Source organism: Thermobia domestica, chromosome 5 (genome assembly GCF_964235325.1).
Source record: "Thermobia domestica chromosome 5, izTheDome1.hap1.1, whole genome shotgun sequence".
Lineage (NCBI taxonomy): Eukaryota > Metazoa > Arthropoda > Insecta > Zygentoma > Lepismatidae > Thermobia > Thermobia domestica.
In genome coordinates this window covers 96,084,768-96,100,192 of record NC_137458.1, presented here as the reverse complement: position 1 = coordinate 96,100,192, position 15,425 = coordinate 96,084,768, and the positions used below count along the sequence as shown (strand labels likewise).

The 15,425-nt window shown below is 37.1% G+C and overlaps 1 protein-coding gene across 1 annotated transcript in view; it reads left to right on the top strand.

Annotated features, from left to right (window-relative positions):
* Nucleotides 1-15,425, top strand: part of LOC145684673 (glycoprotein hormone beta-5-like) — a 33,505-nt gene that overhangs the window by 8,101 nt on the left and 9,979 nt on the right. The window lies entirely within an intron of this gene.

Genomic DNA, 15,425 nt, shown 5'->3' with positions numbered 1-15,425 from the left:
TTTAATTTCCAGTAAAATATATAAAATCTATTATTTGGTTCAATGAAGGATAAGATTTCGGAAGTGTCGTACTTTTCAGAAATCATTTTCTTAATCAGCACAAATTTGACCAGTGTTGAAAAACTATTAGGCCTATATCTATTCGTATATACATTAAAATGAATATAACTACGTTTGACACTTAACTCCTGCTTGACCGCTGAACCGATTTTGATAAATTTTGATACATGCTTGGAGCCTGGCCTAACTTCGGTGTTTACCATAATTTCGATAAGAGGGAGAAGGGAAGTGACATGTAAAATAATCGTAAACGACTGATATTAGTTCTTGGGGTCACTGAGGCGAACAACGACACTCCTGTTGCCATTTAAGTCCAAATTAAGCGACATGAGGGTGGGAAGGAGATGACATGTAAAAATAATGGAAAGGAACCGATATTAACGTCTAAGCTATAGTTTTCGGGGTAGTTGAGATGAATAGTGATATCCCAGATGCCATTTAATTCAAAGTTCAGCCCCCATGCGTATACTAAGGGGGAAGAATTTTAAGTACCCACCATAAACCTATCCTCCTGTGGAGTATTTCTTGCAGACATGTTTTTGGGGGCACTGCCCCCCGAAGGAGGAGACCAAATAATACGTCTATAATATAATAATAGATAGAATAGTACCAGTAGTGTCCCCCTGAAATACTAAGTGCGCTCCCCCGGAACATTTCGACCCTTACCGCAATTCCGCTTCTCGAACTGCAACGCTAGAACCCAGAAATTTTCTTATTGTGCCTACTACAGTAAACGTTCAAATTTGGCAGCAACGCATTATGGCGTTCTGCGCAAGTTTCGTCTCAAAATCTATTTCCTTAAAGGTAAATTAGTATTTAAATAAAATATGAAACACAACACGAAAAACGGTCAAACAATATACCTATTTCGTAATAAGATCATTACTTTAAAATATTTTACACATGCAAATAAACATTTCGTAAAACTGAACATTTTTAGTAAGATCTTACAGCAAGTGCCATCTTGTGTGCACTGTAAAAAAATTCGCCTTAAATTTACTGACCGATTACCGTCAACTCTCGCTGCCATCCAACCACCGTCTTTTCATAAAAACGGCAGACCGTATATTTAGAAGCAAAATAATATTGACCGTGTTTAGAAACAAATTTGGTACCGTATATTTTATGGTAATTTACTGTAATTTTTAGGGGTCGTTTTTTTTTAAAAAAAAAAAGCACAGGTGTGTTATTACCGTACAAGATTTACGGTTATAACACACCTGTGCCCTCTTGCTGGATCCAGTAAGAATTCTTGCTGGATCCAGTAAGAATTCTTGCTGATCAATATATTGACCCAATTTTCATCGAATTGCTGGAAACTGTATCAGTACACACACTGGCTAGCAATATTTTTTCTGGATGGATGCAACTAGAGTGCACACTGGTCCACTGCTGTTAAAGACTACTTAACTAAAGAAAACAAAAGTGAACGAAAGAAGCGTTGCACCTAGGACGTGCATAATATCCATAAGAATAAAAGTTGAAATTAATTCTTAGTTTGTAATATCGAACCCTTTTTCTGATATCATCTTGAACATACATTGCTTTTTCTTTTCAAAATTACTAATTTTGTCATGTATTGAACAAAACACCAGAAGAGGATTCGATATTACATACAAAAAAAAAAAAAAAAAAAAACGAATTTTATAGCTGTTTTCGCACGCTTTGAAGATGTATTTGGAACAAACATCCATGCCCTTTTAAGATATTCATAAATCGATATTCTGTTACAGTGTTAAGACTAGCTTTATTGCATGTATTTTTGCTATGAGTACCAGTAGACTAATAGACCTCAAATATTCTAATCAGCGATTCGTCGCATTATTACGGTTTCAGATAACCAAGCAGGCACTCGACAACATAGCTTAGAATGACCAGAAGTACGACTAAACAAGTGTAAAACCATATGACTTCTCACAAGACTGCCTACAGTATTCAGTATCCGCTATCTCAAATTAATAAATACGTGTTTGCATAATTATGTAATAGTGGCATCAATGCTTAAAAAAAAAAAAAAGTCACCAAACTTCCAGACTATCGAACTTTTGCATATTTAGACTATTAAACGCTCAAATGTATTAACAAGACACCAGAACAGATTATAGGTACTCAGAACAAAATTAAAGATAAAAACATTTACAGAAATATTTTTCAAATCTAACAATTTATTTATCCAGAAAAAATAATGACAGCAAGGGCGCCCGATGAAAATTTTCTAGGGGACTCAACTCCCTGGTTACTATATACCCTGATATTTTTTATTTGTATTAAGAAATTTAATACGTTTTCACTAGCTAGGGGAGCGACCCCCTCCTTCGGGCACACATGAGTGACAGTATACTTTTGTTTCTGTAACATGAAAAATTCCAGTTGATGCAACACAATTTATGTAATGCTGTTACGGTAAACTACGAAGCACTTTTCCTAAAAGTTTTTTTTTTTTTTTTTTTTTTTTTTTTAAGTATTTCAACATTGTGATTCTAATTCTAGCTTCACAAACCACTCGTAGTTGGCTACATTATCATAAGACTTTATACATCCAGCAGCTTCTTGGTTTCGAATCGTTGCACTTTGGAGCGATCTGCTTGCCACGATAGCCAACTAAAGTTTTGTTTGTCACTGAACAAAGTTCAAATATTAACATGGTGCTTTCCCATACATTACCTTGCTTAATGTTGAATTTCCAGGATATCTTCAACAGTGGTAGGCCTATTGTATATATCACACCAGAAAACCACACACTAAACAAACAAACAAACAAACAAAAGAAAGAAACAAAACAAAACAAAGCACAACACATCCGAACCTACGCGCCACCAATCCTCGCTTCCAACATGTGCTTTTTCTCTCCAATGCGCATGCCCGACACAAACATCTGACAGGAAAACGGTCTCCTACCATTATTTTAGAAAAACGGTAAACCATATATTTTTTATGGTAGGAGGCACTTATTTTCACGGTTATTGGTTACAGTGTGCTCATTGTAAAACGAACCAAATATTTTTTGTTACATTTTTCGATATGAGACAAAACCAAATGAATCAGTGCCTTGTGCTGTAGCTGCAACATTATTCTATCTTCTAGTACAATATTTATAATATATAACGTTTCATTGCGCAGTAGTTAAGGCAATGAGCTAAAATATGTATTGACTTCCGGGTAGTGATCCACCTTAATAGATGCTGTCAGAGACCCTGGTGAATTAGGTTGCTTATTTGTTGAATCTCAGCGTTTCTTTTCTGCACCCAGCCTATATGAGACGTAGACCCGCAATGTAAGATAGAATCCGAACCTTTCTAATGCTTTTAATGCTCTATCACCGAAAATCGAATCAAGGGTTACGTGTACCAAACGCGCGGACACTAGCCCCCAGACCAGCGGAGAGGGTTAGTGAATTTGGTAATTCGCACATGTCTAAGATCTTTAGTTATAAAGAAGATTTGATAAATATTCAATAACAAAGGTACGTTTGCGTTACTGTCTATTGTTAAATTTCATAATTTATTGATAACTGAAACCAAAATATACACTATCAGTGTAAAAACAGTTGAATTGGAATTTGCTTTAGTATCAAACTATGGTGAAAAAATGAAATGAAATCTAGGAGCTTTACATTTCATTTTTTCACCATAGTTATATCATATTGCTATCATCAATGTTTGTGTATCACTAGTACTCAGAACACATCCGGAAAAGACAGATATTAATAGAAACATATTCACATGACATTCAATAACAAGGTAAACACTTATCATAAAAATATCATAATTTGTAAAACAAAGAATAAACTATTTTTACCTTATATACTATTTTTATGTTATTATAATGTAGAATAAACGTTGTTTCAGCTGGTTACAAAGTAGGAAGGTAGTTAGCCTGAGCTAGGTTAGTGCTGCATATTTGTCTAACTCAATGTTCTTTCAAGTGGGCAACATGGACGAAATGATAATCCTGAATTCAAATATTCAGCTTATATGCATTTTCTAACTTGTCTACAAGAATTATGTTTAAGATTTGTGATCTTGAGACGATACATTATCTATATGCAGAACAGATGAGTGTCAAAATAACAGATCTAATAAAAATAACAAAGAGTCATGTAAAACAAGAAGATTGGAGGAAATTTGTTAATATGACGTGCACGCACATTTCTCTCAAAATTGACTTTGTATATCTTATTCCAAGTCTTACATCGTTTGATTTCTTTTTCAGGTTCTGACCTTTCGGTTTTGCTGAATTTTCATGTCTATTCCCAACAATATTCTACTGTCACTCGATTTCCTAGTGTACTGGTATGAACGGAACGTGACAAGAGCTCTTGATAAAATTCTTTATCTGTTATATTACATACATAGTATGTCAAGGTAATCGTATGATTTCATACACAACGTACGCACAACATTAGTTGATAACGTGATTTCGTATGATTACATACACAACGTATCATTTTCTCAGCTAGGTTACAAATGAAAATTAATGCAAATACATAATATGTATTCAATTTGCATTTTTTGGTTCTATTTCTTGGTAGAAGTAAAGGAGCCGCCATTGCTCATATTGTGATGAAGATGACATTTAATCATCAGTTTTACTGCAAAACTAACATACCAATGTACCAATTAATTTATATGTAAGAGGAAATTATGTTTTAGAACTATCTCTTAAATAAAGAATAATTTTCAGAATGGTGGTAGGACACTGACTCAAACGCAAGGGGTACCCATCTAATATCTGGTCGGACACCTTCTGGACCTGTGGAATGTACTGATATGGCGTGAAACTAAGTCTCTAATTCCCTGGTATACTTCTCGAGGCAATTGACATCACACTATCTTCAGAGCAGCAAACCAATTTCGACCTGTTAGTGTTCGATGAAGTTCATATCAGGGCTCCAGTTCAGTCATTGGACCTCCACTGCATGCTCTTCGAACCATTCACGGACGACATTGGAGCGATGTGGCAGCGCATTATCCTATTATGCTGTTGATTATATCGTCATTGTTGTTGAAAGGCCATAAACTGGTGGAGATGATGTCAGAACAGCTAACGATACCGCAGACCAGTCAACGTGTCTTCCAGAGCAACCATGAAACCAACTCCGTAACAGGAAAACGCACCCATGACTGGTACCCCACCGCCCTGTACCATGCAATCTGCACCACTCACAATGCCTTCCATCGGCATGGTGTACATGATACCGTGACCTTACAGACTATATGATGTTAAGCCACTGTTGCAGTATCCATCCATCGTTGATTGACGCCAAGTGCACGCCGAAGTGTCTGATAACTTAGTGCTAGCAGTGGCACCCATGTAGGGCGATGGCTCCGATATCTAAGAACACGTATGTTCCGACGGATTGTCCAACTGGGGATTTCTAGCGCTGCCAATGTTGAATTGGGCCGTGATTTCTTGCGCTGTTGCTCTCCTGTATCTGTTGACCATTCGTCCCAGGTGTCTCCGCTCTTGACTATTGAGGGCAATGGTACGCCCGTTATAGTGTCCTCCCCAGCATGCTGTTCGAACCATTCACGGACGACATTGGAGCGATGTGGCAGCGCATTATCCTGTTGTGCTGTTGAAAATATCGCCATAGTGTTGAAAGGCCATAAACCGGTGGATATGTGGTATAGTGTCTGTTGTGGTCTGTGACGCCTTCATCCATCCTTTCTCGGTACATCCTGCATACAGTTGCACGTTGGAAACTGAATTCCTGCACCAGCTCCGAAATCAAATGTTCCATAACTCAAGCACCCACCAGCATGCTCTGTTCGAATGCTTCCAACTTACGAAGAGGTTACATATCACATGCATCACTCACACAGTCACTTCCCACAACGTCACACACACAACTGCAACCATTTTGGAGTCTTGCGGGGTGTGTGGAACACATGTAATATTCGTTTGTAAATCAGTGACCTGCTATCCCATGAGTTTTGTATATTGATGCACTTATACCGTCTTGCATATTGATGTTATACCGTAACGTATACAAGGTGGACTATTTATCTTCGTTCGCCCTTGTGACTTAGTAAAACATAATATAAAATATTGAAAATTCGTAGCATACAAATATTGAACACACTGCAATACTACCAGATTAACAGGGTTGCGAATCCGACATAAAGTTATATTTATTTCAAGCGGTACTACGTCAGATTATTACGTATTTTAAATTTACATGTTAAACAAAAATTCATAACACCACACTTGTTATTCAGTTACAAACTAAGGACACTACAGTAGCACAAACATCGAAAACCAACCAAACTTTGGAGTGTTACCAACAGCAATAACGTAATTGGAACGAAATGCTAAACTTACATATTATGTATCTGCATGTTTCTACTTCCTGACTTGTTGACCGAAAACAATGAGAGTTATTGTACTTATTTAAATTGGGTTAACTGCCACAGGTGGCGGCCCCAAAATACAAACTTTACGGAAAAATGAACAGAATCAGATGAAATATCAGCATGAGAATAACAAAAAAGATAATAAAGGTTATCAGTGTAGGGTGATTAATTAGGAAGGAAAACAAAACTGAATTGTAAACTATATGTTCGCGTATTGATGTCATAATAGGTAAACAGGTAAAGAAGCATTATAATATGATAGTGGTTCAAACAGACTGCCTTATTAATTAGTTCAGGAGGTGCATATTGCCGTAATGAAGGGAAATACAGAAATGTAGAGCGGAAACTAATAACAGACTAAATGCATCTGAATCAAATGTGGAGAAATGGGGCAAAATTTTGGGTGTTATCTCATTTTATAGGGGCATAACTTTATAAAATCCACGGAAGAAATATGCTACATGATTTCACAATAGGATTGTACAACCAATATATCAGGATCTTACTTTTTACATGTATAATAAGATAGAAATACAAAATGGAAAGCGTGCCCTTTATCAGTAATACACCATACGAAAGACATGATGAAGTGAAGTGATGGCAGTGTACAAGGGGACCATAGAAGTATCTCCAGTCTGTGTGTCACATAAGGCAGGTGCGTTATGTCATATAAAGCGTGTTCCCACTATTCTTGTTTGTGCGTAAACCTACCTTTGCTGACGTGCCTACTCCCTAGAACACACCCCCTCACTATCGCTTTGGCCCCCTACTACACTCCTGCCCTGACTTGGTTAGGCAGCTTTCGTGCTTTTTAGTGACCACCTACCACAAGTTAATTTGTGTTTTTAAGTAAATCTTGTTTTATACACTGCAATTTTTATATGTTCACACGCTGTAGTTATACTCAGAATTCCTAAAGTCAATTTGCACCCATTAATGCAACTCTTCTAAGAAACTCCTTTAAGGCAGTAAGAGTGAATTTGCTGCTAAGAAAAGTTCATATTTCATGAATTTAAGTATATTCTTGTGTGACAACCTAATACAGAAAATAAGTATTTTCGTATGTAATTTTTGATGTCCTAGGGACATGTATTTGCTAGGAGGCTTCGCCCCCAAACATCCTCTAAGAGTTTATTTCATAATACTGTAGTAGGGTACAGTGTTAGTAGTATGAGGGAAATTATCCTAATCTAGGGAAATTTCAAAGGTAAATTTAGCAAAAAGGGAAAACGGAAATTTTTCGATAAAACGTGAAAAATCCAGGGAAATTCTTTAACTGACTGGATTCACCAATATAAATGTTTAAATTTTTCTTTTCTCTTCAGAAGTAAACCAGTACAATAACAATAGTTTGTGTGTGGTAAAAGTAGCATAATTTGCACCCATTGTTGGCTGGATGGGGTGCAAGATGGCTCAGTGGTAGACGCTTACCTCTGGTGAATGGTTTCCCTGGTTCGATTCCCAGCCAAGTAAGCTTGTGGTAAACAAAATCGTGCCCGTGGATTTTCTCGAGGTACTCCCGTTTCCTCCCACTTTATCATTCTTCCATCATCATTCACTTGCTTTAGTTATCATCTCTCTTAACCTTTGGCATAATCGTGGGACGTTGAGTTGAAATATTTCAATATATTTCATTTGGTTATCTGAGTGTATTTTTGTGTATATTTTTGTAAAAAAAAAAAAAAAAAAAGTGAATGAAAAGGAAACGAAAAAATAGAACCAAAAACCAAATGAATAAAACAAATATGGTTGGTAGTTCATGTAATATAGCTAAATTAACCTTATAACATAACTTTTGTCATAGGTATTGGAACTCGATAAACTACGGAAAATTATATAAGAAAAGAGAAAATTTTGTGTCAGTCGAGGGAAATTTTCTTAAAGAAACTTACGAATACTGGTAGGGTGTTGTTTATAACGCTAGTTGGAAAGATGAGAAGGTAATGATTCATTCTTTCGTTATTTGTAAATAGTGAGCGGTTTGCAAAACTTAACAGTTGAAAGATACTAATTTTGCGCAGTGATACAATAAAAATGAATACATATTTAGTGAAAAGGAAAGAAAGCATGAAAATAAGGAATCTTTGTGATTAACAGTTAAGAGTAAACAGTTCAGGGCGAAGGTGGGTAGTCCGCACGTTAGCGCGAGAGTGCGTTCGTAGGGAACAGTTGCGTTAGTGACGATGAGTTATCGCGTTTACAGTGGTTTATTATCAGTGTTAATTTCTGCATGCGTAGAGACTTTATATCATTGTATTATGTGTATCCTTGGTTCCTTCTTATATAGTGCAAGAGAGGGACATGGTATATTATTCGTTGTCAGCATGTAATGTTAGTACTCTTTCATGATACGGTATCAATAATACATAGAACACAAGGATATAGGATCTCCACGTGTGCCAGAATAACCACACCAACGTTATAAGGTACTACCCTATAGTCTTCCGTGCTGAGTAGAACTTCTATTGCTATATACGCTACTAAAAGATCCTAGTATCCTGCAAGGTTTTATTCGAGTAATCATAGCTGAAAAGTTATGTAAGTTTTAATTTCTTGACGTTAATAACTGTAATCTGTATTACCTTAAAGCAAGAAACAAATCAATTATCACTCATATTGTATGGTATTCATCACTTGTATTACATGTATATATTGAACAACAATCTTGTCACTGATTGGAGGTACTGAGGAAACTACGACCAGGCGTACTGGACGTGTGAGGGCTACATCGTGAAATAAATATAAATAACTCTCTACTGGACTTCCAGTTGGACAGGTGTGCATGTATTACTATTTACTTCATGTCAAAGGCAGAGACAGAAATAAAGAAACAAAACAAACTATAGATTTCATATTGAGCTGAATAAAATAATCTAGGTGAATATAAATCGTTACGCATAATTTAAAATAAATAAATAAAAAAAATAGAAAGTTACTGTAAGTAAATTATTGTTTTAAACTCAAAAATTTATAAGTACGCCATCTAAATTAATACGGAAACCAATGCACTAAGATGAAACTGATGCCGAAGTGTACTCTAATGAAACTTTTCATTATGCAACTAGCAAGACAACAGTACCCAGTATGACTATTTAGATATAACCCAAAAATTTTGAGTAACTATTAAACTTAAATTTTTATTTCACTTGTTACATGCGGAAAGTTTTCCCACACTTTATAAGTTAAAAAGAAAGAGATTGTAACGTATTAGGTATGCAACCCTGAAGGTTTTTATATAAGTTGAGCGCCATAGGTGGAATTTTTCGGAAAATTTTGCCTTCGACTGTTCGCTTCAGTCTTCGAATTGTCATTCGAAGCGCGTAGATACAGGGTGCGGCACGTAAAACCGGCCCGTAAAGTGAACACATAAAATGAAATGTAATGTATTGAATATGATTAACTACAATACATAAATGAAATGTAATGTATTGAGTATGACTACTCACCTTCACAGCAGCCTTCACAGCAGGTGCTGAAAGTGTCCTCCGCCCACTTCAACACACATGTGAGCACGATTGAGGAGATTCATATATACCCTTGTCAGTTCTTGTGTTGTAATGCTATTGGTGACATCCTGGATTATGGTCTTGAGTTCTTCAATTGTGTGTGGATTTGTTTTGTATACTCTTCCCTTTAACAGTCCCCATAAGTAAAAGTCACACATGGACAAGTCTGGTGACCGAGGAGGCCACAAGCCTTTGCTGATTGTCCTCTCTGGTGTAAACATCTCATGCACAAGGGACAATGATGCAGCTGATGTGTGGCATGTTGCACCGTCCTGCTGAAAGTAACACAACTGACGCTCCTCTTCGGTCAAGTGTGTATAAAACTCCTTCAGGATTCCCATATACACGTCACTGTTCACTGTCGTCTCAAAGAATATGGGCCCAATAACGCGTGTGGCGGAAATGGCACACCAAACACCAATCTTCTCATCATGCAAGGGTACCTGGTGGATTGCGTGTGGATTTTCTGTCGACCAATACCGATTGTTTTGGGAATTTACGTACCCAGACAGGTGGAACCACGCCTCGTCACTCATGATGAGCATTAGTGGATCCAAGAAACCACTGGCAACATTGCTCAACACCCATGAACAGAAATGCACCCTCTTCTGCAGGTCAGGCTCCTTCAGTTCTTGCACAACACTTATCCGGTACGGTTTTAACTTCAGTCCCCTTAAAACACGTCTGCAACTTCTCTCACTCGCATGAACCTGTTGACTCAATCTCCTGGTTGACTTTCGAGGACTTCTTGTCATTATCTCCTCCACCTGCATCTTTAATTCAGGTGTGCAGACAGATGGTCGTCTGTGCCTGGGAGCATTTTGAACCGATCCTGTACGCCGCCATTTTTCAATCAATTCCTGAATGGTGCTTTATGCTGGCACAGAACGTCCTGGAAATTTCTCCCGAAACAAATTCTTTGTTTTCACAAAAGATCCAGTGAGAATGAACGCTCGGGTATCGAATACGGCATTAACACACACTGACACTCACCCGGCTTAACCCTTTGGCGTGGGAGACCCGGGTTCGATTCCCGGCGGAAGCTCATGTGGTTCGGATTCCACGTTAATCAGTAAGTCCACGTCTCATATAGCCTCGCTGCTCAACGGGACGTTAAACTCAAAATCACCTCACCCGGCTTAACACAACGAGGCCTTTTTCTCAACTGGTTTCGACAAGTTTCACTGGCTGCGGCTGCACGTGACTGCTGCAGGTCACGTAAGTCGACCCGACCTCGACACGCCATCTCTTGGTAGGAAGGTAGATTATTTAAGTGTTGCCAAAAACACAATATACCAGAATATTACGGCGGGCCGGTTTTACGTGCCGCACCCTGTATAAATAGGCACAGCCTTGAATTTTTATTCTGGTGTAAAGGCTCCAGAAAACAAGTCAAAAGTTACCTTGTTAACCACTATTAAAAGCGTAAAGTGTTTCAGTTTTGGATTTAGTAAATGGTATAATGTATCGGGTAATTCTAACATAGTGGCAAATCTAATGTGAAATAAGTTTTGGTGCAAATATTAGGGAAAGAGAATTGTGTAAGTTGTGTAGCAGGTACGAGTTAGCAGAAATTTTGTTGGTGAGTGATACATTCTGTGTTAATATATATATTAACGATAATTATGATAACGAGAATGTTAATGTTTATAGATTTCAATTAATAATCTTGAATATAAAAGTTGAAATTTGTTAAATCAGAGTTCATCACTGACTGTAACATTAGACTAGAGTTCTCAATTCTGGTTAAATTTAACTTTTTGAATTTCGAAATTATATTTATTGTCAATAAAGCGAGAGTTCTTAATGAAGGAAAAGAAATGTATTTTTTGTTTTGTCTATTCTTGTTTAATTTCTTCGTTATTCAGTATTATTTGTTATAAAGTTTTCAAATATATATACTACTTCTAGCTATCTATTGCTATTTCATCACCATGATAAGCAAGAGGTAGAATTGTTGCCCTGTACAACTTTCGGTTGGAACGGAGGCACGAAATTTGTCTGTAAAACCATCTCTTACTATCTCTAATCGTTTTTGCTGAGATGCTTGCCGACAGACAGATGGACAATGGGACATAACCGTACTATATGGTTTCCCATACTAATGAATAGAATAGTGTTCAAATCTAAACTTAACAATATCGATTGTCTTGGAGACAATATAGTATTACATACGTATTACAATATATATATATATATATATATATATATATATATATATATATATATATATATATATATATATATATATATATATAACTTCCATTTATTTCTCCTAGAACAGCTATTTGAACTCAGAGGATTTGTGCTTTCAGTGTTATATTCTAACAATTTTGAAAACATATAGTTTAACCTATGGTGTATGTATGGTATTTCATTTGAACATTGTATTTTCTCACTTTTTCTAATAATACTAATAAAAATAATAAATTTCTCGTCGTCTAAGAACGTTATCTTGGTCTATATGCCCAGTGTCCCACATCGGTGCTTAATCACTGCACGTTACAAACTACCCATGGTCAAGGTGACCAGAACTTTTACTTTCAAAAACGGGACGCATACGAATCGGTGATAAGGGGGGTGGGGGTGACTTCCACATTGCATTTTGGGACTCACTTGTCAGCAGTGTTTTCAATTTACAAAATACACAAGTAAGAATGATAACACAGCGTTTCTAACTTAAGTACTACCCAAAAATACTTTTAACTACTTCAACACTCAGAATTCCCACTCAATTCCTACTTGAACCACAGAACACTCAATTCTCATTTGAATATTCAGAAGTTCTAGGCACGGCTGAACCTTCCCAATGCGTGTTGGTACGGAAGAGTGTAGAATTAGCATTGACCATTTATATTTTGAATAATAATTACGGGACACCTGGGTCATGTTTGCTTAAAAACGGGACATTTAGGCGTCCCGTATGAGAATCAGAAAAAACGGGACAACGGTTAAAAATAAGGGACTGTCCCGGCTAAAACGGGACGTCTGGTCACCTTGCCCATGGTGTCCACATATAATATATACCACGGAGTATATCAATTCAATATATTACATTACGTTGAATAAAATGACAATATGCTTGGTGGTAAATGTTAATGCATAGTTTCAGTGACGTTCGGGAAAAGGATTTTTATGGCACTAAAAAAAGTTTATTCGCAATACTAATTGATGGTTTTTTTCTACTAGAATAGTTGCTTTTTTTCTTTAAGTGCTGTGTGTGTAGAAAAAAATAGTGTTAAGTGCCAGATTGTACCTATTGTTGAGTCTTTCCAACGATGATACATATTCTCCTAGTAGTAACTTGTACATTCCTAACAATGATACATACACCTATTTCTAACCCTGACGCTCATACTTCTGAAAAGTAAAAGCGTCAACCGAACTCACCCAATAAATAAAACTTGGTATGGTGTTAAACCTTGGCCTCTTATACAAATGCATAAAATATTATGGAGTAAAGACTTTCCAAGTTACACACAGGTAAAGCTCTAAACCAATTCATTGGGGGGGGGTTATAAATACCAATTAAAGGTTAGTATTAGACAGACAAAAATTTAATATTTAAATAATAATTTAAAGGCCAGAAAGGATAGAAAAATCAAATGAAGATCGAGTTTTACGACAATGCTTATTTCACTTGTTAGTATTGTTGTTGTTGCATGTTGCAGTGTAAAATGGCCAACAAACTGTAACTATATATATAAATAAATAAATACAAGGTAACCAAAAAAAGTTCTTGTCGTTTTTGATGTCCCATTAACACGTTAGCTGCCAGGGGTGAATTTTGTTGTTTACCGGTAGAGTGCCAAACGTACGTACTTACATTATATTTAATTTGTTCATATTTTTTGAACATAATGGTAATGCTGAAACATAACCTAAGGCGATGTATTGAATCCGCGCGCGTGAAACTTGGAGGTCCGATCGGACCTACTTGTGTATTTTTTGTTTATGAGCTAGGGGATAAATTACAGTTGAACTGGCAACTCTGTTTGATAGTCATTTGTTCATTATTATATAAAGGAGCTAGCAAGCTTTGTATAAGAAGTTGATGAGTTCCTGCTGCTTTTAGTGCTAATAAGTAGTTTCTTTGTGCAATGAAAAACGAAGAAATATGTGCAGAACTTAATGTCTTTTCAAGTAAGAATATAGTGATCTAGACCTTTCTGAAAATTCAACAAATTGACGGGGACTTCACAATACTGGCATCTTGTTAAAATAAATTAGAGTAACTCATTCAAAAAGCAACACATAGGTCCGATCGGCCCTAGAGAAACAGCAAATGCTTGTTAATTGATATTCAGCGCCTCTAGCGGCGTTAATAAGCAACATCTAACAAAAAAATTACAGCATAAATATCTCCTATATTATATGTGATAGAAACACTACAGATCATTAACACTAGAGGCAGCACTTTAAAATACAAGTACTGTAAGGACAACTCGACAAATTAAAAATCGTGGGTCCGATCGGACCTACGAGGACATTTTCTTAGATCACTCCAGTAGGTCCGATCGGACCCACATGGCAGCTAACGTGTTAAATTCATACAACAAACACACGCGAATACATAGCTGCTTCGATACCTCTATTTCTCTTCGACACTGAACGAGATATGAGTGTTGTATGTGCGCAACGTACCTCTATTACTGAAGGTGGATGATCAGATTAACTCCCGATTACTTAGCAAGCACGTACGTCATTTCGTTTCCTCTGTGATTAAAGTGGGCCTGTCTGCTGCCGCATCAAGTCACCGCATATGCCAGGTATTTGGGGAAGAATTCTGTGAACGAACGCACCCACAGGCATTATTTCCATAAATTGCGTTCGGGAAATGCGATAGGCCTACCTTTCGGATGAACTTCACAGTGGACGACCACATGTGTTGGATAACGAGGCCCTGAAAGCATGCATAGATAAGAACAATGGTCTAACGTGTGAAAGGCTTACAGAAATGTTCCATTTTACCACTGAAACAGTCATACTACACCTGCATGGGGTAGGGAAGTCATACAAATGAAATGAAATGAAATATTTCAGTTTAACGTCCCACGATTGTTTGTTTGACTAAGGGAGGCGATGATTACGATGCAATTAAATGATGGTGAAAGAATTGGTGGAATTATAATGTGGCAGGAAACGAAAGCACCCCGAGAAAACCCACGGATACGATGTTGTCCACCACGAGGAAGTCATACAAGTTAAGCAAGTGGGTACCCCATACACTGTCGGCAGCCAACAAGGAACGAGTGAGAGACTGTTTGCCCTGGTTCATTCGGCACCTGGACATACCCGTCTTTGATCGTTCGCTCACTGGTGACGAAAAATATGGGTCCTTTATGACACTCCCAAGCTTACCAGACTTTGGTTGTCGCTTTCCTGTTCCTCACATCTCAAAACAACCTTTGCACTTACGAAAGGTTATGCTCTCTGTATGGTGGAATTGTCGGCAAGTGGTGCATTACGAGCTTCTTCCACCTGGTAAAACCATCACTGCTGT